Source organism: Argiope bruennichi, chromosome 1 (genome assembly GCF_947563725.1).
Source record: "Argiope bruennichi chromosome 1, qqArgBrue1.1, whole genome shotgun sequence".
In the NCBI taxonomy this organism is placed as follows: domain Eukaryota; kingdom Metazoa; phylum Arthropoda; class Arachnida; order Araneae; family Araneidae; genus Argiope; species Argiope bruennichi.
In genome coordinates, this window is record NC_079151.1 from 40,850,183 (window position 1) to 40,876,002 (window position 25,820).

Sequence of the window (25,820 nt, forward strand, 5' to 3'; positions counted from 1 at the left end):
ACAAGGATTTAACTAAAACAAACAAATAAAATCTGGATGGTTAAAATACATAAGCATTATTTTTCAAAGAATCGTCGATTTTATTATTTCCATAATTACAAAATATGCCTTTTATTAAAATGATTTAATCATTTTTTTATTATATTTTATATTTTCTAAACACATTTTTATTTCACTATTAGCTAGTAATCGGCACTCCGCTGTCTCAGAAGAAATAATTTTGGAAATATCATTATAAATGGCTACCTGGTTTAATTAGGAATGATAGGAAGAATATTTATTGTCAACAATGAATACATTCGCTGAAATTGAATGATATATAAAGCAGAAATATAAATAATATTTATTCTATTTATTTATTTATTTTTACTTATTATTCAAGTATACTTTAGGGGACAATATTTAATTGTTTTTCCGTCATCAACAAAAACAAATACATTTCTTGGCTGCCCGACTCGTGAACATCCAGCATACAATGACCATGTGAAAAACATGGATTTTCTAGGTTCAAATCAATAAATTGGCAAAGTTTTATCGCAATCAGATGAATGGCAAAGTAGATCATAAAATAAGAACAAACAAACAAACAAATTTATTTTTTTTTTACATCAGATTCATATGAATAAGTATGTAATTCATATGAATTATGATTCCTCTCTTTTTGCGATCAACTTTCAAAAAGACAAACATGGATATGAAACACTTTGTTGACACAATTAAAACGTTGCAGGGTATTTTTTTTTCTAAAAAATCCCCTGCTTCTGTGTCTTGATCGAATTATTCTTTTCCTCAAAAACTAATTTCTCTTACTTAAATTGCAAAATTGCTCTTCCTGATAAATTCATTCTTCTAGCATATTTAGCTCTGGTTATTAATTAGCGGAGGTGGCACTAATTTATTCCTTTTCCTCATATATTCATGGTTAAATTCACTTAATTAGTTATGACGTGTATTGTTTGTCCAGGGTTTCCTATTCCAGAGAGCTCTCCATCACAAAGCATAATAATTGTTATGTTACCAAAGATATTAATTAGAAGACAGGATTTCTTTACAAAACGTTAATTAATCTATGGAAAGATCCTCGCTTCGGTATGCCGGAATTAAATAATAAAACCCGAGGGGAAAAATTAATACTCTGTTCTATATTTGAGAAAACAAAAGAGCTTAAATTTGATTAATATTCATGAAATCTTGATTTCTTTGTTGATTCTTAGTAGAATACTTTCGTCATCTTTTTATGTTGTTTTTGAAAGCACGTTCCGTTATTCAATGCAAACAATCTAGATGTCACTTTTTAAAATTAATATTTAAACCATTATCTCTGTAAGGTAGTAACATTTATGTTTCTTATATTGTAACTCCTCAAACAATGGGTGAATTAAAATCATAAAACAAAAGATGTGCATAATTTGGGAGATAAAACAGTATTCCTTTTTCTTATTGGTTTTGATTAATTTAATTATATTAATAGGCAAATGTTTAAATTTAGCGTAGAATAATTCAGAAAGGACCATATATCTCGAGCCATGATGGATGAAGGCCCGTACTTCACACTCTAGTCTCATATTCTTCTCTGGCAGAAGATCCAGATAGAACAGGATCTAGACAAATGCATACCATCAATCAACATTGAAATCAAAACTCAAATGTGTGATTCTCAGCACCAGAGGAATAGAATGTGGCACAATTGTATTACAAATGGCGGCTCTCAGGCGAGACTCCTCAGCTGAAATCTGAGGAGCACAGAATTGACCATACCAATGTTCATAAACAATCATTAATGAATTGTCATCTCAATCGTGCGACTTTCAGTCTTAACATTATGCTTTATAACTAATCAATCTGTTACAAATCACAATCACAATTATGACATTCATATTATATAATTTTGAAACACTCTCTGAATCTATGCTGAAATGCCGTAAAAATATCTCAATTCGCTTGTTATTCTTTAAATTTCAGAACTTCATATCAAGATATCGTTGGTAAAAGTATAAATATTTGAATCTTGGATCCATCGATTATTCTTATGCCAATTATGAAAATATCCTAGAATAATTTTTTTGCAGTTTAGTTTATACTTCAGTACATATTTCTCAATTCACATGAGTAAAGTTTTTATTTTGAATTTCCAAATTAAGATTTCATATTTTATAATTGCATTTTTTGCTGCTTTGAAAATATTTTCCTTATTTTTATAGAAACTTTTCATTTTTAGAAATATTTCTTTTATAGAAATATCTATCTTCATTTTTCAGTTTAGAGCTCCGAAATCACTCCGCATGAATTAGAAAAATATTTCTTAATTGGTGTAGCAACTTGATTCATAAAAAGTATCATAGAATTTATTAAGTGTTACGAATTACATTTATTATAATGATTTTTTAAGAAGAATCCTACTGCTCTAAAATTCGGTAAAATTCAACATTACAAATTACTGCGTATTACTTTTTAAAAATGCCACAATAGATGTGATTTTAATTAGAAAACGGGTGGAATAATCTTGGAAAACAGAGACTTTTATAATAATACCAGCAAATTTTAACAATTATACATGTATTAAACATTGACAATATTAACAATTTACAAATTAATATTTTTTATTGGAATTAAGTTCTATTTGAAAAACCTTAGATGTTATATTGTAAAAGTTTTAATTCGCGATTAAAAATCTTGTGTTTATCCGAGGTACGTACCAAAGTAATAAATTGTAATAATATAAAAAATGTTTATATTCATACATTCTTCGAGAAAAAAATTAAGCGGGAAATATTTATTAAAATATTATATAATGCAGAAAAATTTACAAAGTTGATTATTTCTTTTAAAAAATACACACAGTCGGTTTTATTTTCACAACTTCTGAAAGAAAACTGATGAGAAATGAAATTTGCTTTCTCTGGTTTCATAGAGCTGAAATTTTAAACTCGGATTTGGTATCGATGTGACAGCATTTAAACTTCTGAAGCGTATTTTCTTATAGAAAATAGAAATATTTATAAAACTGCTCTTTACTTTAAACTGTTTTTAGTATACAAGAACATGCACTCTTTATATTGTCCATATTAATTTTTCTCAAAATAAATTTTCTCTTATCATTTGCTTTTGATGGGTTTTTTTAAAAAATCAGCAAATTAGTTATCGTCTTTTGCATGTAAATCCATCTAAAGCATAAGAACTCAGGCGCAACTTTGACAAGAATTAGCAAAAATATTATTTTCGCAATAACAGTGGTATCTGAATACTTTGAGAAAAAATAGCATTCTTTCTATGGTCTGGTTCATTCACCGATGCAACTAAAGAATGTATTACTTTTACTCCCTTGGTAGTTTTCGCTCATCTAATTGTTTGAGCATCCTGGAACATTCCATTGCTTTCCTCCACCTTAATCTCTTCCCCTCGTATTTCATCTACGCATTTTTCTCCTCCTACCCTGTGTTTTGGGATGGAAAGGAAGAAGAAAAATCGATGTTGCATTTAGACGCAATGTAGTACTGTGTTGAAAACATCTGTTTCGCGAGATCTTTGATAGAAAATTTACTATTGATAATCAATCAAGAAGATATTTAATATTTTTTCATAATTAATTATGCTTGTGGTATGATTTACATAATTCCAAGGATATTTTGGTAATTTTTATTTATTTTATGCAAAGAAAACTTTTTTTTAATATACTGCTACTATTTTTAACAAAAACTAACATTCTTATCCATTTTTTTCTCTAAATGAATGAATAATTATGAATATTTATATAACCTAAAACTTAAAAAACTAAAGTTTCATCTGGAAAATTGAAGCATCATATCAGATAATTATCTTACAACGAAGTATTATAAAATTGTGATATGCAGCAGTGTGAATAATAAGATATAGCATTTTCATTACCTAATAAGAAAATGCCTCATAATAATTATTATATTGTAAATATTTCCTTCTTAGAAAACATTATTACTTTGAAATTTTATTTTTCAAAAATAAACAAAAAAAATGCTTCTTGAAAAAAATATAATTTCTTTTTCTCATTTTCTTCTTTTTCGTGCTCGAAAATTTTGTTCTGAGCTAATATATTGTAGATTAATTATTTGATTTCTTATGTCCTAAAAGTCTTTAAATTCATAACTCCTCTTTCTTGGGTGGAAGAATTTTGTGGAACATCAAAGATTTTCAATAAAAAGTAGATAATTCATAGACTAATATTTTTAAATATTAAAAATATTAAAGAGATGGAATGTATAAATGAAAAAAATATTTTCTTAGCATCACTTGAATATCATTTTTTTAACTTCTCTTTGAGATCTTGTTTTCCACAAACATCACAATATAAAAAGAAATAATTTACCTTCTATTGAAGTCTTCTTATTCAGAATGTCGAAAGGAAAATGAGGCCTGGTGAATTTCTAAATACAATTTCTTTATCTCTGTTAAAAATCTTGCACAGGTTCTTACTTCAAAAAAATTTTTCATGCTCTAAAAAAGAATAAACATTTTAAGAATATGAAATAAGAAAATATAATTTTGAATCGAAGCAAAATTCTTCAAAGGAACATTATGGAAAATTATAATGAAAATAATATATTTTATTCATTTACAACATGACCATTCGGAAATACATTTTTTGAGAAATGTTATTGCAAATAAATATTTCATAACTAATACAGATTTTTTTATAATCAAGATACATTTTCTTCCTTTAAAGCTCAATGCAGATTTATATTTTATAATTAGTTTCTGCTGAAATATCTTTCAAAAGAGATATTTTTGGAATTATTTTATCTAGGACAGAATATTCTCTTAAAATATTTTATTCTCCATTTATATAATAGGTGCATAATTATGTTCCCCAAAAATTTTACAATACACTGATTAAAATCTTAGAAAAACAAATTATTTCTTATTGATATGTCCAAGAGTTTTAAAACCTTTACAAAAGAATTATATATAAAATAGATTTATATTGTAGGTAATCTTATTTAAAAGCATTAAGGAAAGAACTATCAACAATTAGAAAAAAATCCTTTTCATGTCATTAACGCTCACATTCATTTAATGAACATGATTTTTTTTTGGAGAGTGCATATGTAATAAATATAAATTCAACGTTTTGATTTTGAAATTTCCGAGTAAAATTTATTCTATTTCAAAGTCCAAATTCAAAACATTTTCTTTCTTGCACTTCTATTAACGACTCTAGAACGTTCAGAATTTTAAAACTTTTATCTTGGATAAAAAAAATTTATCAATAACATTAAATCAGACTATACTCTTAATAAAATTAATCAATTTTAGGAAAAAAAAAGTTTACTTCAGTACCAATTATCATTATTAACATTAAACTGCCGGTGAAAGTCCTAAATATATGTAAATCTAATTAGAACAATTTCCAGACAGCTTTCAGACTAAAATGGCTTTCCCCTTTTTTTTTGTAATTCGAAACAGCTTTTCTTATGAGCAGATAATTTTAGAGAAATTTCAATTTCTAGAAGCTAATTCGTATGATAGTTAAAAATAAATAGTGCATTTATAATTTTATATATACATGAGAATATGAAAAGAAAACATTATGTAAATTAAAGTTACAAATAAAAAACGTAAGAACATTTAAATTATCTTAGTACATGCTAGTAAAAGATTAACTGGATTGGAATTCTATTTCAAGAGTGTAAAATCGGTAATTTTAATCCTAACTTAAATACTTTCATACAGAAGTATTGCCGTTATAAACTATTTCCTATATTATATGATTGCTTTATTTAGTATTTATTTTTATATTATTTACTTGGAATAAATATGATGCAACATTTTACATTCAACGTTTATTCGGACACAGTAACAATATTTACATAATTTTGCTAGAAGGGTGATGAAAATAAATGCAAAATATAAAAATGTTATAAATTTGTGATATGGCTTCTCTGCACTGTTGTACCATGGTGAGTAAGACACTTTTATAGCTAACTCAAAGGATGATGAATGGATTCCGTTTCAACGATCAGTCTGTCTTGGTTCAAAACATGGTGAGTATTCGGTAGCTTGGCACAAATTTATGAAACGGAAGATTCTGCTGGAATTTTGGCGATGCATCGATTATTAATAAAGATAACGATATCGTTCTAGAACATTTGATACCCTGTCTCAGGAAATGTAGCGACCGCAATAGCTGGGTGGCAAGGTCTTGGCTTCGGAATCGGAGGATTGGGTTCAAGTTCGAGACCCAATTCCAACGAAGAACCATCGTGTAAGCGGGTCTGGTGAACGTTAAATCTGTCGAAGACAAACGTCCCCTCACTAGTTTGGAGCGAAATTTGGAGATGAGGCTTTAACTCGGGTGTCATCGTCGTTATTTGTCCACGGTTCATAATTATGGGATCCGTCCGAAAATAGCCGTAGTGTTGCTTTAAAACTGGACGCTAATATAACTGAACTGAATTCAGCAGGAATTGTAAAAACAGTGGATCATAAACGTGAGTAATCGATGGAGTTGGGTTCAAGAGAAATGTAGAGTGAAATTACTCTTCTAAAAGTCAAGTTACCTCTAAGCCCTTTATGCTGTTATGATTTTTATGGCCGATTTGCTGCCTTCGTGCTAATATTTACTATAATTGCAGTTTGGCATAGGCTTTATTTTATTACACGCATATCGCGTTTTCGTGTAGAATAATGCTTCGATATTAACCCGTGACATTCGGAAAAGTAATTCGATGCATATTTATTCAATTAAGAGAAGGACTTATTTATTGCTCCTGAAAAATAAATAAATATATAATGACTTTAATTTATACTTTCCTGAATTATTTTCTGCATTTTCTTACTATTTTGTAGGTATTTTTAACAATTAAAACTTAAAAAAAATAAACAAATAAAACGTCAAAATGATACACCGTCTTGAATGGTGACTGAGAGTCACCATCCGAGCGCAAAGGGTAAATTATTACGTGTTTTGCTATTCACCGAACACCCACCTAAAGAATTTAGGATTTTTCTGTAACAATATTAATATTGAAAACAATCCCATTCAATATCTTTCGAAACGAAAAATATATATTAACAGATAATTCCCTCGAATACAAAGTTTTCTTAACTTTCAAAACTTAAGAAATTCCAGCAACAAAGTCTTGCCTTTGTCAGTCATTTCCAATTCACTAACATTTATCTTATATTCAACATAAAGAATTAAGTAGCTTGACATTACAAGCACAATTACAGCTCTGCGTATTATTTTATTTAAAAATTCCGAGTTTTATAAAATGAAAAGAAACCGGTTTGAAGGCGTATCCGCAAACAAATCGAAACCCCTCCTTACATTTAGAGAAAAGAATGGTTTTGGGAATGATAATTCCTTCGTGAAACGAAAAGATTTCAGTGTCTGAGCAAGAAAATAACGTGAAGCAAGAAAAACGAAAACTAATTCCATTGGGGGAAGCATAACTAGAATTTATTCAGCGATAAACGATTTTGAGTGGCTCAAGGAGGATTCAGATCAAATTGGATCCGAGATTTCTTCTCGAAAAGTTGTGTCATAAAACACGAAATTAAAGGGAAATGGAAGCATATAAAACCGGTCTTGCTATGAATACTTTAGAAGACTATTCTACGTTAAACTACTCCTTTTCGCCAGGCACTTAATAGAATCCGTCTGCAGAAAAGCTGATAATGTGATTTTTCTTCTTCTTTTTTTATGATTTAAAGTTTAAACTGTCACAGCAGGAAATCGAAAAATCCTGTTCTGCGATTTTGTAGCATTTTTAAATCAAAAATAACTTGCAACAAATGTAGAAATTTTTCAGTAGCAATTCAAATAAAAAATTTAGAGTGTTGTGAAATTCATACACATTTTTAAATGCATGTGATCGTATTATTGGCTTTTTATAATATCTTGACAAATGAAATTATTTCATCTCCTAATCCGACGACATATACTGATGGATGTGTCATCTTAGCTTTAGAGCTTTAGATATAGCTTTTTATGCTTATGCAAAAAAAAAAGTTAAGACGATATACCTTCAGAAATATTAAAATAAAAATTACTATCTTATTTAATTAGTTAGATATAATTATTGAAAATTTATAATTTGATGTATGTTACAAAAATGCTATTTTATATTAAACGGATAACCCTCTCATAGCTTTGTATTGAACTATTTTGATCGAATTTCAGATACAAAAAATATCACAAGAAAAGACTTCGTCTGAGAATTTGATGTTTTCTTAAATCTTGAATTAAAGTAAACGATATTTAACAATTTTCTGATGTAAGGATTATCATTTCACAGCATAATGCTAATTGATGTATAATCGAATAGCATTTGGATACAGCCGAATAGCACAGCAAAAATGTTATTTTATGAGTATTATTTTAAGCAATAATTAATGAATTTTGCTTAAAGCACTTTAAACATTGCTTAGAACATTATATTGAAACATTTTAAAATGCATTTCAATCCTTTTTATGCCAAAACTTTATTAATCTGTTAGTTGATTGGTTGCAATGCTTCTTTTTTTAATGAAATAAAATTTTTTTCGATGATTTAGTGTCAATCGTATAATATTAATAAATTGCGCTTAAAAAATAAACAAAGCACGTATGAAAGAAAATTAGATAATTTCCTGACAATAATGTATACATTGATGTTTGATACATGTTTTGATTGCTAAAATGATGCTTTTGTTTTATGAGAATTTATTTACAGTTCTTTTTGGTAATGCTTAGTTTCTTCAAAAAAATACTTCACTGCTCCATTGTAAAAAAATATATTTAAGTATCTATGACTATGTAATATGTATAATATATAGAATTATATTGTACTAATTAATATCTGAAGTAAGATCATATATTTTATTAAAAAATCAAGTAACTAATTTTTATTAAATATTAAATATTTAAGGTAAAAAAAAAAGAATTATACTTTCTCTATTTATGGCGAAATGTACAACTATCCAATTTATATAACATACTAAAAATAATATAAAGTGCTTTTATTTTTAGAAATTGTAGAGGAAATTTCGTTGAAATAAGGTTTTAAACGATCGACAATATCAGACCTCTAAATTAATTGTTTTCCTCTTTTAATAACGGAGATACTTTTCCTTCATTTAATGAGGGGTTAATCTTAATTATTTTCTCAAATAAAATATTATTAAAAGTAGAAAAGAATAATCGTTCAAAAATTTCTAAAAACAGGTTTTAACTCCTTTGGAGCTTTCTTCTTTTTTGAATTTTCTATATGAATTAAAAGCGTTATCGCTAAACACTTTCTTTGGAGACAAGTAAAATTCGTATAAATAGAATCTGAAATTCTCATATTCATTCGATTACATAAGGAGAAATAATTTTCGCTGTAATTATTGTTTCTTTTTAAAAGATGTTTTGTTATGAAGTAATAAATGTGTTGATACCTTCTGCAATAATTATTTTCTCTGAATTATAAATACGTTTGAGATATCAAGTGTGAAGGGAATGAAAGAAGAAGTAAAAAATATTTGAAAAAAAGCGTCTTGCATGATTACTTCTTGAATACTAAGTTTTCAATAAAAAAAGAACTGTAATTTGATTTTTTAGATATTTATTTGAATTCTTACATTTCCCTCATAATTTGGGGTATATCACTAGAAATAATGCATTTTTACACGCTTTCAAATTTTTTAAAAAAAATCATTTCTGTGTTATCAATCCTTATTTTACTGGCATGCAGAGTTTTTCTCTAAGTTTAAAAAGTATTTCGTTTTACAACTTTACCTTTCACTCTTTCAGAACTTGTGTTTTTAATCATGTACATCGAAATAATAATTATATTACTTGCATGCATTTGTTCCCATCATTGGTCCATTATTAATGCAATAAATCATCATTGTTGTTACAAAGAGTAATTTTTTTAAACAAGGGAAGAAAATGAGAATGCATACAATTTACAGGCATTTACAAAACTGCGATGTTATAAATCGGAAGCCTGAATCATCTGTAATTTTGTTTTGTTTTAGAAAGTTTACTTCAGATGATAACCTTCAACTTTAATCAAGAAAGTATTCTAAAAAATTTATTCGAATGAAACATTTTTAATTTACTCATAGAGCTATTAACTGAATTTGGATTTTATGGAACGATGCAATTTATTTCGCTCTCGTATTTCTTAGATATTTTTATAAGTTAAAGTCTAACTTAACTAAGGCATTCCGAATTTATCGATGTTTTCTTTTTTCTAAGGATTCTTCAGTTGGATATTCACAAAAAATAATTTATTTTTAATAGCTAAATCTAAAAGATTTTTGAGAAATGTTATGGACTTCTTAATTTTTCATTCTTTTTTTTTAATAAACTTCTTTTTCTTCACCAATTTTTGTTCATTACTTTATTTTCAATTATGATAACGTTTTTAATAGTTATGTTTAAAATGGCAATGTTTTTCAAAAAATGCAATTATTTTTTATTTTGACCTTGTTTTTTTGATACTCAGATAATTAAAAAAAACGTAGATTATAATCACCAATTAATACAATTTTTTTTTTATTTCATTTGAAGAATTGCCTAAGTTAGCAATACATTCATTTTTTATTCGAAAATATATTCTATTTCATTTGCGCTGATATCATCGATGTTATCATTAATGTTGAAGTAGCTGTTGTTGAATAACGAAAATCGTTATAGTTTGAGTAAATTTTGTCAATAAAATAATGGTTTTTTTTCATTAATGATGACAAGAAATATTTTATGAGCTTCGGCTTAATCAACGTGAACATGCGCACAAAGCCAATAATTCCATGTAATTTCTTCGGAGTTAATGGTTATCCGATAATAGGCTTATCATAAATGTTTTCCTATAATTTGTTTTCAAAAGGTAAGTGGGAGTAGCATTAATTTTTAATAATATAAAAATATATTTTAGAATTCGCTTTGGTGATTACCACAAGATGATTACCATTTCATAGAATACGAATATTGACTCCAAGAAAATTATAGTTTATACCGGAGCATTTTTATTTTTGTATGTATTAAATTCAAATATTTTTTAATGCTATTTAGTGCACAAAAAAGCAATATAACAATTATTTTAATTCTAATGTTTAGAAAAAAATGCAGTTCATGAGATTATTGGTAATAAGATAAATATGCAATATGTCTTTCCTTAATGACAACTCTATGTTAATACTGTACCAATTATTTTAAGAATGTTTTTATATCAAATTTTATTTGCTCGGACTTTTTTTTTTGCATTTATAAGAAACATTTTAATATCAAACTGTCAGATGTTTTATACCTTTTCTATATAGCAAATTGATATTAAACGTTAAATCTTCGAAAAACACATTTTATTTAATTATTTTATAATATGTTTACTGAATATGTTAAAAAATGAAATTTTTATAATATATTAAAATATATTATAAAAATATATGAGAAATATTAATATATTCTCATATATTAATATTAAAAATATAGATAATATGTGAGAACTATATTTAAAAAAAAAAAATTGTAGATCTGTTAAAAGTGCTTAAAAAGTTAGAATTCCAGGAAAAAAAATGATAAATTTGACTTGTAATAACACGACTTAAAATTTTTCGAATATTTCCTAGGCTAGTTTTATTAGAAGAAACATATATAGCTAGCTGATTTGTCAGCAAGATTTAAAATAAAATGCATGCCAATCCAATGATAATTAAAATGAAGATAATTCTATTATAAAAAAAATGACGTTACATGTTTCAACAAGAAAAGGTTCCATGAATGTGCGATGTGTGAATATAATCAACTCGTATTTAAATTTTCATTTTTTTTTTTTTTGAAAAAATAAAACTATTTTGTCAAAAAAAATCTCATGTTTTATTTTACCTGGGTTTTTTTAAGTATTAACACCAATATATATTGAAGTATATGCTGAATTTCTATCTGTTTTTAGTTGTAAGCAATTTGTTGAAGTAAGAAGCTTTTAATTTGTCGGCAACCAATGAATTTTCATTTTCAATTTAGTTTGTGGCAATACTGTAATAGTTCTTGCAGTAATTATATCTTTTCTAGAATGCATTTAACAATTAATGCTTGTCTTTAGTATGCACAATGCTTTAATAATCTAACTTAACAGTTTTTTTATTTTTGAGGAAGAAAAATATCTGCAGCAGAAATTTCCTGTATGAGATACTAATGACATAAAATATAAGCTTGTCATCGCCGATATCACAAAAGGCGCTTAATTTTTTTATCTTAATTCCACATTCCGCATGATTACACTCCAATTAAATTAACCCACTTAGACTGAACTCTTTTTACAACTAGATCGATATGGTTATCTCCCCCAGGCCATTGCGACTTAGTCTATCTGGAATCCTGCTTACAGGAAACGGCGAACCACAATTCTTGGGTGGGAGGCACAGCTTAACCGTAACGATGCCTCGTAAAATTTGCAATAAAAGTGATATCATTAACCTATTAAGGAAGAACTGCCTCATTTACACGGCGTAACAAAGGGAATGAGAAGCATAAAACTTGCGAGATAAAACCCAAAGGCCAGTGTCATTGGTACAAACACGAGAAAAAGGCACTTGGTCATATTTGTAGAAAAAGGCATTCGATGTTCCACGCTACGTCTGTAAATTTATCAGCGCGAACGCCACTGTTTTATGATTATTCGTCACGGAATATTTAACTATAATTTTACATTGCGTGCCGAACAAAATATGTACACATGGGACTTAGTAACCCTTTTCAGAGTAGGAAATTGGATAGTTTCTTATGAGAAAAGGAAATCATAAAGATTGATTAAAATGCTGGAACTCATTATTTTCAGAAATTGGTCGTCAATGGTTGTTTGTTAAATATTGAATTATGGAATTTGTCTTATTTTTTAATAGGAAACTTTCCCAATATTCTGAATAATAATAAAAAATCATATCGGACACTTAAGGTGAAATTTTTGTGTTCCAATTTTATCCTTATTAGAAAAATTAGTGAGAGCAGTTTGGACAATTTGGAGTAATTCAATTTTACTTTTAGTGATTAATATATTTAAAATTTCCTTTTGGCAGCAGAAACGCATATATGCTGCTATCAAAGCAAGCTGGAAAGAGAGTACATATATAATGATCCCAAACAAATCACAACGCGAGTCTTGGAAGTTTGAAATGGAGTGAGTTGTAACCCTTTACGTATTTTTATTTAAGTTCTAATTAGCAGTCTTACCAAATTATGTTTAAAATTATAGTCAAGGACGTTTGCCAATTTTTGACAATTCTCATTTAATGTTCATGTAATTCTCGTTTTAATGTTAATGTCTCGTTAATTCTCGTTTTAATGTTAATGTCTCGTTAATTCTCATTTTAATGTTAATGTTTCGTTAATTCTCATTTTAATGTTCGCCAATTTTCGTTTTAAATGAAAGTTAAGGAAACTTATATACGTCATCAAGGAATGAAAGGAATGAAAACAAAAATTGCTAAAGGATATATATGCAATTTGCCTAAATTGCGAATGTTATGTTTTTAATTTTTTGAGACGAAGATTTTTTCGATTTTCTAAAAGGTTATTCCTTATATATATAATATTTTCAAGAGCTCCAAATCATAATCTAATTAAAGGCAAACTGCTTGATAAAATGATTTCTTTAAGTAATCCTTAATTCATGTATCTAATAATCAGCCAGTGTAATACCAATTTAATAACATAAAACATAAGATTTCAATTTTTAAAAGCAGTCAATTTTGGTATTTTGCGAATTGCATATATCAGGCAATTTCCTTTGTGATAGCGTGATAAATGTGCAGGAATTAATTTGAAGATATAAAAGGAAATAATTGTTTTCCAATATGAAGTTTATTGAATCGAGTCTTTTAATATTTACTATGAGAATTAAAATGGGATTTCAAATCGTATTAATAATATCATTAATAATTACAAAACAATCTTGTTAAGAATCCTAAAACGTATAATCTCAATTGCAATTGAAATTAATTAGTATTGCAGAATTTAAATTGAAAGATTTTATTTAGATCCATTAAAATCAGTAAACGATCCAACAATAAGCTCATTACAATTCGAAAGATGAAACGAATAATGAAAGATTAGAACATATAAAATGTGAAGATACTTTTAGATTCCAAAAATACATTTAAATCTATTATCGTATTCATCGAAAATAAAACAAACTCCATTGTATTGAAAATTTTGAGACATCGTTTTCACCAGCGCATGAAAGATTTACATCTGAGTGCATTTGAAAATATTATTTATTAAATTCCCTTTCAATTTCCAATTCAAATATTTTGGAAAAGCACGTAGTGAAACGAAAATTATTCTACGATTTGTTTTAAACTTTATTGCATTATTGATGTTAACCTTTGCCTTAAGCCTTGTCATCATTCATCCATGTCGTATTATTCCTTTATTCGTTATCTTTACAGACAATTTCACTCGTCGCTTTCTATTTTGCCGAAAATAATCGAATTTTCTAGCAATGTTTGCGGCATAATTTTTTGTTTGCGTTCCATTGTGAAACTTGTATGTATTTCATTTGGATTCGAATTGGATATCCAATAATTTTGTTTGTAAGCATCACATTTATTCCTACATTTTACATACAGGTGAACTGATAAATGATACTATCTTTCTCATAATAGATAAAAACATGATGCGCATATTAGAAAACAGAACTGTTTTTTTAGAAAGCAAATATGTATTCATGGCATCATAGAGCAGATACAAAACATTGTTCATTTTATCTGAACAAGAGATCATCCCCAGAGTTGGTGATAAAATCATAATGAGTTTTATGTTTATTTGAAATACTGTTTGCGGTATTTATTTCCTATTATCTTTCTTTTTATGACTTATAAAATCGGAAATGGTTTATCTTTCAGAATCTAAAAGAAGGATATTTCAATATTTCCTAAATTAATGTTTGAATTTTAGCTACACTTTAAACACTATGAATACTTGATTTTTTTTCAGAGTTTTGAACATGAGTGTTCTGTACTTCATATCATATATAAATGAAAACAGAATGTGCATTTTAGACATCTTTTTTTTGACCAATTAAATCTAAAATTTTGACAAATTTATCATTTTAGTAGCAGAATCATATGTTAAATTTAATTTGGGTATTTCATTTTTCGTTGTCTCATTTACATACAAGAGAAAGTACAAGCTGACAAATGATCAATCCTTTGCATATTTGATTCAAAAATTGATAAAACTGTATCTAAATTCCGCTTTTCATTGGGGTTTTCTGCCGCCGACTGCTTGCTGACTCTCTCATTGCATATAAGAAAACCAGAAATCAAGTTTCGAAGAAGAATGGTATAGGAGAGTTGCATCGTATAACCTTTCTCGTTGCAAGTACACACTATAGTGAAACATTTTCACAAATACTAAGACCTCTTCAAGACCACTCAATAGGTATGACCAAAATGCCACTCGTCAAAATCAACTTAAATTATTCCTTCATAACTGTAATACCCTGCAGAACCAACAAGCCACGTTCTCACAAAGAAAATTAAAATCACATATCCCGCACAGAAGTTAGATTTCTGATTCTACAGTGTTTGCTTATATGTTTATGCATGCCACATAGATGTTTATAATGTTATTTATCAATTTGTTTACTCCTTTTTATCATCCTCTTCAATTAGTCAATGAATTAGTTCTCCCAATCAATTCTCTATATAGTTGCCCCACAACTCTCGGCTTCAAAATGTAAAGAGGTTGCGTCTACAAACAACATTTCTCTGTAAGTTCAACCCACTGTCACCATTTGTTTTTAGGTACTCTTGTTCCCTTCATTTAATCGCCAAAATATTTGACACCTATGGGATTCTCCGTGGAGATCCCTGGATGGTTTGTCGTTTCTTTCTGTTGTTCCTCTTCTTTCTCTTCCATCTTGTGTACAGCCAACTGATTACATAACTCAGTGATATAGGCACCGGTGGAACAGGATGGCTTTATGTTATATAATCACTTCAATATGCATACAAAATTGCAGAAGGCAAAGCTAACTTTGAACTAAATCCATCAAGGGATCCATCTCACGTTGCGTCAATAAAAAAGATTTAATTCAAAATTTGGTCCGGGATAGCCTGGTTGGTAGGGCGTTGGATTCGCGTCTCTTGGGTCGATCTCCGCCGGCCGAAGACTCTCCGTGTGTGCGGTGGCTGGCGCACGTATAAAATCTGTCGTTGATAAAAAGTCCTCCAGGTCGAGAGTAATACCACTCGGGAGTACTGGATCAGGGGTGATCGTTCTCTGATTCAGGTCTAAATTACGATTTGTAGATGAGTGAATGAAATGCATGAATGAAATCCGCCCCGTAAAAAGGGTTTTGGCATGTATGTAGCTAAGTCGTACTCTTGGCCCTAGATGGCGCTACTGAAAAAAATAGAGGCGTGCCTTGGCTTAAAAATCAGTGACTTCTAAAGTCAGTGGGCTTGTCTATGACAAGTGCTATTAGAAACAACCAAAATTCGAAATTTTATGCAGATTTAATTTTAGATGATAAATCTGTATACTAAATTTTTTAACTATTCCATTAAAAAAAATTGCAGTTATCATGTTCACTTGTACGCGGATAGACAGACAGGCAGACTTCCCGTGAAATGATTTTCTTTAAAATTTGATAAATATCTCAACCAATTTGGTGGTAATACCACATACCAAATTTTTTTGACGCAAGACATTTTAGGAGTTGTCTTCACAGTTGGAGAGAACTGTCGACAGGCAGACAGACATAATTCCAAAAATGTTCTTTTCTGATTCTGAATAAGTCTGAAATGTGTCAAAATCTGGAGTTCGGATATTTTTAAGATTGTAATATTCTCTCTTCATATCCTACATATACGAAAAAATAAAACAAAAAATCGAAATGGGCCTTGCGTTTTGTTTTTGTAAACAGATATATCTAAAGAAAGATTGTTTATTGAGTAGAACTATTTTTAGCTGATGCTGTGGGTATTTGGAATATTTTGCAATACTACTAACTTTTTCTTCTTCTGGCGAACGAATATTGCGTCTTCGGAATATTTGTGGTTAGAGTAAATCATTTTTATGGACCTTGAAGAATTCATTGGAACATTCTCTTTATGTCCAAAGCATTTCTTTTCAAACATTCTATTTACACTTCATATTTCATGGAATTTATTATTAATGTTCATAATAAAGGGGGAAATTAGAACATTTTGAATTTTACTGCTCTTATTGTGTGTTCCATTTTTTGAATATTAAATTTTGAAAAATATTAAACTTCCCATAAAAAATTGTAGAAAGAAATTTTCATCAATAGTGGTTCTATAATGAATTAATTTTTTAAAAAGATAAAATATTAAAATTGTAATATATATATCATGGTTTTATAATGAATGAAGCATAAAAGAGAAAAATGCTGTCAAACGCTTTAATTGCGTTTTGAGAGGATAATGTGAAAGCGGACCGGATACAAGATAAACACTTGCTCTAAGGACAATAATCTTTCAACTGTTATTTAATCCTGGCTTCACTCCAAAGAAATTTCTATTGACCATCTAGTAGAGAAAATAACTAGAGAGATGTTTATTGCGAGATCTTATTGTTTGCCAACGGATTCTAAAACCCTCTGTACTTTTGTCCATGTGTTTAATTCGAAAAATAGGGGTGAGAAGAAAGGAGATGTTTACATTTAACTATAAAGTAAATTCCAGAAATGCACACATCCTTGCGCGTCACAGCCCTTTAGTGAGACAGAATCGTCGAAAAGTGGTCGTCTCAGAATACTGAAACGAACAGTCAATTTATTGTGCTAATATTCTTCAATTAGATAAATTGGTCAGAACTGACTTACTGACGTAGTTTTATTTTTCATCATGACAATACAAAACGGCATATTGGATTAGCTGTAACAGAACAGCTGTTTGATTATAATATTCTACCACATAATCAGTACTAACAAGGCCCTGTTCCGTGTGACTATTATTTCTTCCAGTCATTAAAATTTCACTTTATCATAAACGATTCCATTTCGTAAACGAAGTAAAAAAGCCCCTCTAGGAATATTTTGCAAGTGAGCTCGAATAAGACTGGAAACAGGAAACAATGAGAGATGGAAAGTCACAGAGCAAACAGATTCATATATAACACAATAAATCAAACAGCAAATATCGTGTATTCAATTCGTATCAAAAAGAAATTAATGGGACATTTTAATATGAAAGGGACACACATAATAATGAATTAAGATAAAAAAAAATTATTATATCAAAATTAAGGGAAATAAAGAGAATTTACAAGTAAGTTTCATATAAAACAATGTATAATATAAATTTCATTTCCATAATCAAGATGCTTTGTTAAGTCCAAATCTAGCTTGGAGAAATTGAAAAAATCATTATCTAAAGTCCCTATAATTAATTTCTAAACTGGTAAAATAGGCATAAAATCGCGTTTGAAAAATCGTTTTAAATTATGGAAATAATTACATATTATTGCAATCATTTAATGGACTGATGAAGAATGTTTGAACTCAAGATTCTTATAAAATCTCATAGTATTATCATCATCCATCATTATTAGTTAAATAATTTTGATTCCATTTCGTAGTAACATTTTAAACGAAATGAGTTCCACTCATCTGAAATCAAAACTGGCCGAATTGTGAAACTTCGAATTTCTTTAAGACTAATCAAATATGGCCTCGAGAAAATGGAGCTCGTTGATTGGATTACCATCCTTGAAGTAGTCACTCAAGTAATTTTAAATCGCCTACAATAATAATATTCAAAGCTTCCTCATTCGTTCAGTTTGGATTTGCGAGTCGAGAGTATTCTCCTATTTGTAAAATGATAATACTCCCAAAAATTTGGATAAAAAGGAGGAAATTTAGGTAAAATTTTAGATTATATATTTTCACCAGTACATTTAGTGTTAGATACAATATAAAATACAGTTATTTACTTATTAATTATTTACCTATAGGAGCTATATACGATATTTCTAAAAGTCAGAAATTAGTTATTGGACGATGTTTAGATATCCTGAAATTGAAGTTTCATTTAATATCTCTCAACCTCCCTGAATGAATATTGTTTTTGAAAATACCACTTTTTTTTTATAGAAAGTAAATTTATTAATAATAATCATCAATAATGTGTTGGTAAAAATTACAAGAAATACATGGAAACAATTTCCCTTTTAAATTAATTTTTCCTTTTAGTTTTCCTTTTATAGTTTTAAAGATATTGTTTTAGTTCTTTCATGTTTTTGACTTTTATCAAAGGTTTATCTGTCTGATAGATTCAATTCAGTGCTTAAATTTAATTCAATTCATGAGATTGTATTCGTTGCACAAAACTTTTATGTAATTGGTTTTAATTCAATTTTCTCAGGCCAATTGAATTGAGAAAATTTTCAAAAGATTGTTTGACTCGATTCAATTATTTTAAATTCATTAGAAAATTCTGCCAATTCTGCATACAATTTCATTTAAACAATTTGCATCGCACTTATAAATTTTCATTGAAACGTTACTTTCTTCAGTTTGAAGCTATCTTAAGTGTGTTAATACCCGAGTAAAGTGTTACAAGCATATGATAGCTTTTAAGTGCTAAAGATCGTTGTAAAAATATCAATTACTTCAATTATGTCCACTAACATTACTTTAATTTTCGAAACTGAACCTTTCTTTATATATATTTGACTCTTTTTAATTTTTAAAATTGCGAATCATATTTCATGCAATTACGCATCGGAGAAACACAATAGCGCATCACAGGCATTATTTATAACATTGAGCTTTAAGAAAATATTTGATAAAAGTACATATAATGAATTAGCGATGTGCTATCGCAAACAACATTTAAACATAAATTCCAACATTTTAGAGCCATGTATCAACATATAAATAAGTTCTGTTTTAAGCGAAAAGGGATAAAAAAAATTTTTTAACTTTTCTAAGTAAAATTATTTTTCTCGTGTAACAAACAATTCCTGAAATAGTTTTTTAAAACAATCATAAATTATTTCAATGCTCATCAATTTCATATAATCTACATACTTAAAATAAAAAAATGAATAATTAAATCTCTCTACTTTGCATTTCATAATTTGCAAAACAATTTTTAATTACCGAGCAATAAAGGGAATATAATTTATCGCTTTAAAAATGCAAAGCTTTATTCCCGAGATCAGCGTTTCTCTTAACCCATTTCCGGGTTTTAAAATAGAAAGGTAAACAAAAATATTTCATTAGCCATCGAGAGAAAATTTCATAAATTTCGGAGTTGCACTCAGAGTTTAAATTTCATCACGCGAACGTCACAGAGAATGCGTAATTCGAGACTAATTGCCGCATTCCAAAATCAGCCGCAGTTGCAGATTAAGAGAAGATATGTTGGTCGATACCCTGTTGAATTCTTTCGCGCGTGCTTTCCGAAAATTTTCATTCATCCGGGACTATCAACGCTCATTAATGAAGGGGGACTTAATGCAATTAGCCAGTGTCTACATCAATGGCATACCCCTGGGGATGTCGGGCTTATTGGGATATACTTTATGAACGATCAGAAGGGGTGTCATTCCTCGCACCCCGGTTGCCGAGAAAGCGATATGGAATAAAATTCAACTAGAAGATCGATAGGATCGTTCATGAAGTCCACTGGGATAACTGTCCCTTTTAGTGGACTGCAGGATAGCGAGGACAATTAGGGGAATACGTTGCAGTTAATACAAATATACTGTAAAAGAAATGGAGGGGAGAAAGGAATTCAAAGAGAAAGCCCAGGTCAAAGCGTCTAGTTTTAGTTGACAGATAGCTGCAATTTAATTTGAAATTCAAAAATAGATATTGATTTGGTTAACTTCAAAGGCATGCTGATAATTAATTTTGTTTACAGCTAGATTAGATGATCAAAATTCTTCCTGACGTGTGTTTCGTATTTGATCTTGTATTAATATATTAACGTATTCGTCGTCCTCTCCTGTACGCGAAAATTTCTGTTTATCCTCTATTTTTGGCCTCATTAGAACACACAAAAATAAAAACTCATATAAGTATTCATTTATAAAGCATTTTAAACGTTCAAAAGTTTTAAAATGTGCAAAGACGCTTGAAGTGCGTTACGGCCACCAGTAGAAGTTTTACTTGAACGCATTAGACGCGTTACTGACGACGAAGAGATTAAACTTTTCATTTGTTTTTAATTTCATATATATTTCCTAAAATTCCATTGTTGGAAAAATAAGTAAAACTACTTCGCTTATAAGATTATGTTCCCTGAAAAATGAAAATTTAGCACTAATAAGAAAAAAAAACTTTATTTAAGGTTGTGAATCATAAGGTTATTTGTATTTTATTGCGAAAAATACTGGGCTAGCAAGAAATAAGTTACCACTTCAGATGACTCTAAAATGCGTTCTATGGGTATGTGTATTACAAGGCCACCTAACACTGAATTTTTGTACTTTTTTTATTTATTAAATGTAAAGCGCAATATCTCAATAATCTGTAATTCAAATTTCATCTAATTTGGATCAATAGAATGCATTTTAGAGCCCTATGAAGTGGGTACCTTATTTCTTGCTAACCCTGTATTTTATGTCTTTATCCGATAAATTATTGCTTGCTCTGAAATTCATCAAAATGTTAAATTTCGTTTTTCATTTTGAGTATGCGATATATCCAATATGTATTAATAAATATTCATTTGTTTGATTGCCATCAAAATTAATCATCATAAAAATAATAATTTTAAATGTCATTCTAGTAAAGAAAAATAAATAGTTGTATCGTGTCTTTCAAAAAAGTTTGTTTATATCAATTTTTTTTTCCTTCCTCAGTTTACCATGAATGATGTAAATAGTAATGTGTAAAAATTTAGATAGTATGAATCAAATGCAATATGTGAAGCATGCTACAAAGATTAAAATTATATTCGATTAAAAAAAAAACGGTCTTTTTTCTTTCATTTCTGAAAATGTAAAAGATAATTGTTTTTTACCTAGGCGAATTTGAATTTTCGAGTGAAAGATAAAATGTTCGTATTTTATCGAAAATAAACAATAACTTCAGGATTTTATCAACCTTTTTATCGCATAAAAATGCCAAGAATTAACTAAACAGTTAAGAAAATACAGCAACAAAATATAAAATTGAAACCAAAACAACAAAGGCTTGATTGATACTCATTTTCAGCAGTATTAAAATAGGTACTTATAAATACGTGACAAAAATATATCATAAAATACGGTAAAAGAAAGCTACATTAGTTTTTTGAATTGTTCTATCTTTATTTCCTTTAAAAATTTTATGTTTGTTTTCGAAAACGACTTCTTTCAAAATAAAGATCTGACTTCGCAATGTTTGGTAGCCGTGAAAAAAATTTATTTTCCAGCTTAAATTTAATATTTATTTCACAAATAAATGTTAAAAGTTATTCAGGAAGTAAATATTTTACATAGAAAGACAGTTTTATTATTTCTAGAATCAAATATTTATCTTTGAAAGCAGTGTCATTCATTTTTTCAATTTTAAATGCATATTTCTGAAATAAAATAAAAATGAATTCAAGCTTTATTTTCTATAAGGAAAAGGTAAACACGAACTTTAAATTTCGTATTTGCTAATTATATGAAACTTCAAATCCCAAAGTGTTTTTGATAAATAAAATGGTCTCGAATATTTTAAATGAAATTTTATTTTCATATTCTTTAACTGCAGCTGAAAGTTTTGTAAATTTTAGGAATTTCTTCATTTTTATCATTATAATTACTATAGCAAATATTACACTCAGTTTAATTCTTAATTTGGCATTCCAGTATGATATAAATATCTGTTTTCTTATATTAATTTTATAAATTAAGGAAGTTATGCTAGTTAAAAATTTCTTTTATTTCTGACTTTTTAAATGTGTTGGTTTGTGCGTCGAATGTCTTTTTGTAGATGAGGCATGCATCAAATCTCTTTTTTAAGCAAAATAATTAGATGCTATCCTTTTATTTTAAAATGTTTGAGCCATTTTCCGATTTATAAAAGAATTGCTGGTTAATATATGTATACCTATAAAACTGCATTTAAATCAAATGTGTTTGAAATTAAATGAATAAATTCCATTTTGCAATATATATAATATATTTGGTCTAGGAATTAATTCGTGCGGTTTTTAATAAAAAATTAAAGCTTTATTTCAAAAGCAAAATACATAAATACGTTATCAGAAATACTGTCCATCGCTACCCACTACTTTTTCCCATCTTTCAAGCAATTTACTAATTCCTTGTCGAAAGAATCCCTTACTTTTCGAAGCAATCCAATCAGAGATCCATTTTTCAATATTTTCTGAAGAAGTGGACCGCTGTCCAAGCAAATCGTTATAGCTGGTGAATACGGCGGGTGGTGTAACACTTCCCATCCGACATTTTGCAAATATGTTTTGACCGGTTTTGCGACATGTGGTCGAGCGTTATCATGTTGAAAAATAAGTTTATTATGTCTGTTATCCCATTCTGGTCGTTTTCTGGCCAGAGCTTGCTTCAAACGCATCAACTGAAGTCGATAACGTTCTCCATTAATAGTTTCACCAGGTTTCAGAAGCTCATAGTACACCACGCCTTTCATATCCCCCCCCATATATACAGCATAACCTTTGCACAGTGAATATTTCGTTTCCACCTGGCATTACGCAGGCTTTTTTTCGTTTAGGATTCTTATAATAAATCCATTTCTTATTACCAATAACAATCTGATGCAAGAATCCCTTATTTTTCTGTCTTTGAAAAGCATTTCGCAAACGGTTTTTCTTATTTTAACGTCTCTTTCTTTCAATTCATATGGAACCCAATGTGACATCTTTTGAATCATTCCCATTGCTTTGAGGCGTTTGGAAACTGTTGTTTGATCAACTCCTAATGATTTTGAGAGTTCTTCCTGAGTTGACACGAATCCTGATCGAGCAATGCTGTCAATTCCTCATCTTCAAATTTTTTTGGCTGTCCAGGTAGTTCTTGGACTTCCAAGCCATAATCACCACTTTTAAACCGTGCAAACCACTTCTGACACGTTCGCTCAGCTAGAGCATGGTCACCATAAACTTCCACCAAAATACGATGACTTTCGGTAGCATTTTTCTTCATGTTAAAGTAATGAAGAACAACCCCCCCCCTCAAAAACACTTTAGCAGGCACAGAATTTGACATTTTCAGTCGAATTAAAATTGTTGTTGTTGTTTACGCTGAAAACAAATGGCATATACTAAACTAGATGCGCGATAACAGTAGTTTTAAATGCATGTTTGAACAAACGAAACTATGGGACAATAAGCTAGTTACGCCATCTTTTGTAAACGAATTAATTCCTAGATGAAATATATATTTATTTTGGAGACGTTAAATGCCATGATTGTTTTTATTTGAAAATTGTTGTAAGAAACTTAAAGAAACTATTAAAAAAACTAATCACCTGTTAAAATATAATATTTCGTTGAATCAACGGATACGATAATTGTGCAAATTGTCCCTGTTAAAAGAAAAATAAATCAAAATTGAACAGTTTAACTTAATTTCATTTATTTCCGCTTTAAGATGTAATTTTCTATTGCATTGGGTACTTGATATATTTATAGATTCCAAATCGTTTCTTATCGAATTCTAACACAAGTTAATTTTTGCTTATTATTTGGGAAATAGAGTAGACTCTCTAACTCTTTCAGTCATTACTTCAACACTACTACTATTGCGATTCACCTAATAGAATGTGTTATTTGATAATGAATTGTTCTTTCCAATTAAAACCTGAAATCTACCTCTTTTCAGAACATTATTTGCCTGTTTAACGTGTCGTTTATGCAACACCTGAACATAGAATTTTTCTCTCAGGCGTACTGCTGATTCATTTCCCACATAGAAGAATGTACCATTATATAATTCAATCATGTAGGCATGATTTTGTATCGTTAGAACACTTTCTATAATCTGATAACTGTTCGGCCGCATTTGCATTGGGTTAGAGATAGTCTATTGTAATATTGTCTGCCACCCGAGGAATTTTCGGACACCACAAATAACGGTCAATTTTTATTTTGGTACAATCCATCAATTCAAAATGCGAGCACAGCATTTAAAGTCTGTTCTTTGTTTTATTGGCATGTAAAAAAATTGAAATAGTATAGCTGTAACATTCAAATAAAATTCTCCATAAATAAAATTGAAATGCAATTTTTTTCCGCCTTTCAAAAATACAAAGTACTGAATAGACTTTCTTCATTTTAGTTTTCTACTTTTTTCTAAAATGCCTTTACACATATTCATTGATGCAACATTTGAAAAAGAAAACATTCACTAACAATTGACACTTTTTCTTCCATAACTGATGTGACAAGTCATATCATTGATCTTCTTCAATGTCCACAACACTGGTAAGTGGAAGAAGTCTCGAGAGTCCCAAGAGTGCTGGCTCTAACGGTTCACTTCCCGTTTTCCTTAGGGACCGTACCACAAGGCAGAGATCAATGCCACTTGATTTCCCAAGCACGTGGCCAACATTTCTCCAGCTTACCGCTGTTGTTTTAAGCCGACGAATCGTTTCTGGGGGCCCTCCAAATTGGGGAGTGGGAGGGGGTACAACGTACCTAGAAAGCAGAAATAAAAGCTGGAGGCAAAAGAAGATAAAAGTAAGAGCCGCGGAAAAGACATGTTTTGGTCGTTCAGTGATATTAAAAGAGGGATAGAACAAAAGCATGATTTAAGAAATTGGAAGGAAAGTTATCGAAAAGATTGAGGGAACAATATAAAAAGAAAATATAAAATGAATCTGTGCATCGATTATCCTGAAGCAAAGGTGTTTAACCGACATAAAAATTCGAAGTTATTTCGAAGTTTCCGTTTG

At 29.0% G+C, this 25,820-nt stretch overlaps 1 protein-coding gene across 1 annotated transcript in view; it reads right to left on the reverse strand.

Moving 5' to 3' along the window:
- Nucleotides 1-25,820, reverse strand: part of LOC129963121 (somatostatin receptor type 2-like) — a 216,573-nt gene that overhangs the window by 123,827 nt on the left and 66,926 nt on the right. The window contains exon 2 of the mRNA XM_056077219.1: nucleotides 4,340-4,467. The gene's annotated coding sequence lies outside the window, so the exon portion shown is untranslated. The remainder of the gene's footprint in view (nucleotides 1-4,339; nucleotides 4,468-25,820) is intronic.